The following is a 3,849-nucleotide window of genomic DNA, read 5'->3' on the forward strand; positions in this document are numbered from 1 at the left end:
ACCATCCAGTGATTAAGATACATCTCAATTTCAGAGATGTTACAATGTGAAAAATATTTGCAACTTGGAGTTCATGAAATATAGCATATTCCAAAAATATTATACGAGCTTCTCAAGCCCAAGCCTTAAAGAGGGGGGCAAATTTTAAAGATAGAGTGGGGTACAAGAGATTCATTTTGTTAGAAAATGTAAACTTAAGGAGCAGTTCTGCAACTGGGTTTCAGATTTAGCAATGAGCTTCCCAGAAAGCAATTCAAAAAGGGAAAGAAATAAATCTTTCACCATCTTTACTCAGAGAATGTTCTTTTTATATGTTTTCCCTTAGCTGTTTCGTTCAATCACATGCCTTCAATTTCTACTTCTCTGCATATCTCTCAAATCTATAACCCTTGCCTTGACCTTTCCTTCCCTAGGCTCTGATTTTTCCTCCCAGATTGTCAAGAGTTAAATAAATCGCCCGTGTGCACATTGTATGTAATTAACAAAAAATAGAGACCCCTTCTCCATCTGTCCTCCCTGTTCATTTTAATAGTCCATAACCAGTGCTAAACCTTGGGGCCATGTTCTGCTTCATCTCATCTCCTCCCACACCCAATCTGTTAGATAAAACCTATGAATTCTCCCTTTCTTCAAAGTTTCCCTCTCCTTCCTTACAACTTCTCTCATTCCTTAACACCCAGACTTTTAAACTTCCTATTCAATTTCTTTGCCTTTCAAATCTTTCTACACACAGATTAATCTTCCCAAATACCACTTCTAATCATATTACCATTCTGGTTGTAAATACAGAATTCCTGTCCACTACCTAAAAAATGTTAAAAATTAGTGATAACAGCATTCAGTTTCTGGCCCCAAGCTGCCTGCTCACCTAGCCAATCTGAATTTATCACTATTTTCTATTAACACACACATAGCACACATCTTTTCTAACCACATTACATAATGATGTTCTAGCCTTATAAAGCAACCTCCAAAAATGCCATCTCCAAAAAGCTCTCTCGTTCTCCCAGGCAAGGAATAATCTCCCCTTCTTAATTTATCCATTTATACTTTAGAAGCTATTTATGCCTAAGACTCTTCCCCCAGTCCAGATCAATTTCTTTTCAGGCTTTGTTCCTTTGCTTTTCAAAGAACAGGTCGTCAATAACTATCAATGACTATTTACATTATTTTCTGTGAGGTGTAACTGTCTATGTGGCCTCTTGGGCAGGAAATGTCTCTGAAAACCTGAATAAAAGGCTAAAATGAAAAAAAAAACATTTTTTCTTAATTCTTACTGTTAGCATTCTTTTACAACAGTATGACTATCCCGGTGGCTGTCAGGCATGTAACAGTGGGGACCCATCAATATTAAGAGATCATGGAGTGTGAAGAGGGATTACCTGTATTATTTAGTGTTGAGGTTATCTTAGGGATACCTCATTCCAAGCCCTAAATAGCTTCTCCTTCATCATCATTAGGATAAATCTAACATTAGACTACACTTTTCTTCAACTTTTCTCTGATGCTCGGCGTTTAACAGACTCTCAAGCACACACTTTAATAATTGCTTCTTTAATGTCATAATAAATCTGGGGTGGTGCCTCTGGGATGAATATTTATGAGCCATCTTCTTTAATAATATTTCATGAAAAGCGTTCTGCTCCATAAGTTAGAATAATGAAAAAATAGAGGAGGGAGCAGGGAGATGGTTAAAAATAGCAACATCGTTGGTTTTACATTAAAAGGAAAAATAGATGTCTGTGCTTATCTGGATAAAGGATACAATGGCTCTTCCACTCCTCTCCTCTCCTAGCATCACTTTCTTGGAAATGCACCGTGAGGGGCAGTCCCTGAGCTGCCTTATCCTGAAAATGTTCGAATCTCCACCACAATAAAATTTGTAAAAAATTTCCAATGGAGGCCAATTTAATACTGTATCTCTAATCACTCACACCATGACCCAGTAGCTTCAGGTGAATCAGAATGTACCAAACAAAACGAAGGGGAAAAGAATTTGACCATTAGTTGCTTCTGAACTTTGATACCATATAACGTGAATGAGGAAATGTTATACGGATCCATCAAAATGCTCATTGTTTACTCTTTTCAAGCAAGGTATATATTTAATTTTCTCAAAATTCACACGCAGCTTTTTACGCTTCTATCTTTTGCTTTTCCTTAGGGAAAAACTTGGTATTTCTGTTGGGGTGTGGAGTTTATAACACAGCATAGTGAACTCTAGAGGTTGTACCACTGTATTATGAATTCACTTATACTCCCTTACCTGGCCACACAAACAGTTATGCTGGACACATCTTCAGCACTGAGCTAACTGTATTCATTGACCAAATATTTATGAGAAGCCCCCTCTTACCCTCTACACTATCAACTTGTTTTTTACTAGTAATGCAGTATTTTTAAAAACTATCTGCAATTTTAGTTTTAGGCTGTGCTCATACGGTAGATGGATTGCATTAACAGCCCCAATTTTTCATGCGTACCCATGTCTGGGTCGTTTGGCATTGCCCTCCTGCACTGACTGTGAGCTTGACCATGGAATTTGCTTTGGCCAATGGGATATAGGTTGAGCATCCCTAATCCAAAAATCTGAAATCTGAAAAGCTCTAATATCCAAGACTTTTTGAGTGCCGATGTGACACCACAAGCAGAAAAGTCTACATGTAAGTACTTAACACAAACTTTATTTTATGCATAAAATTATTTAAAATAGTGTATAAAGTTACCTTCAGGCTATGTGTATAAGGTGTATATGAAACATAAATGTATTTTGTGTTTAAACTTGGGTCCCATCCCCAAGATATCTCATTATGTATGTGCAAACATTCATTTCCATGTTTAAGACATCTTTGAGCATTTCCTCTAGGGCTGATCTAGTAGTGACAAATTCTCTGAGTTTGCTTTTCTGGGAAAGACTTCATGTGTCCTTCTCATTTATGAAGCTTATTCTGGCAGACATAAAATTCTGGACTGACAGTTTTTGTCTTAGAGCACTTTGAAAAATCACCCCATTCTCTTCTGACCTGCAAGGTTTCTGCTGAGAAGTCTGCTCTTAGTCTGATGGGGTTTCCTTTATAGTTAACTCTATCATTTTAAAATTCTTTCTTTCACTTTGACTTTAGTCATTCTGATTATAATATGCCATGGGGAAGACCTTTTTGCATTGTATTTGCCTGGAGATCATTGAGCCTCCTATATCTGAATGTCTAACTCTTTTACTAGTCCTGGGAAGTTTTCATTGATTATTTCCTTAAATAGGTTTTCTAAACTTTTTGATCTCTTTTCCCCCTCTGGAATACCAATGATTTGTAAGTTCAGTCACTTTATGTAGTCTCAGACATCCCAAAGCTCTGCTCATTCTTTTTTTATTATTTTGTTCTTATTTTTGTCGAACTGGATTATTTCAAAAGACCTGTCTTCAAGTTCTAAGGTTCTTTCTTCTGCTTGGTATAGTCTATTCTTGAAGATTTCAAATGTGTTTCCTATTTTCTTCAATGGATTTTTCTCCTCTAGAATTTCTGTTTGTTTCTTTAAAGCTATCTATCTCCTTAATAAAATATCTCATTCGTGTCCTGACAATTTACAATTTCAATTAACAAAAAGCATTGCCAAAGACAAAAATGTCATTCAAGTATCATGGCAACCTATTCATATAGGTTTTATCATTTCTGCTTCGAATGAGGAAATGATTGAGTGAGCCCTTTGGCACAGCACTCAGCACAGTAAAGAATAAATAATAAGCTCCATGCTTTTGGTGCTATTATAAATTAATTCATGTATACCACCAAAGGAGGTGCTATGAGGAAAATGCACAGGGATATTTTCCTTGCCCTAAAAGGATTTGTTTGT

Source organism: Lemur catta, chromosome 17, assembly GCF_020740605.2.
Source record: "Lemur catta isolate mLemCat1 chromosome 17, mLemCat1.pri, whole genome shotgun sequence".
Classification (NCBI taxonomy): domain Eukaryota; kingdom Metazoa; phylum Chordata; class Mammalia; order Primates; family Lemuridae; genus Lemur; species Lemur catta.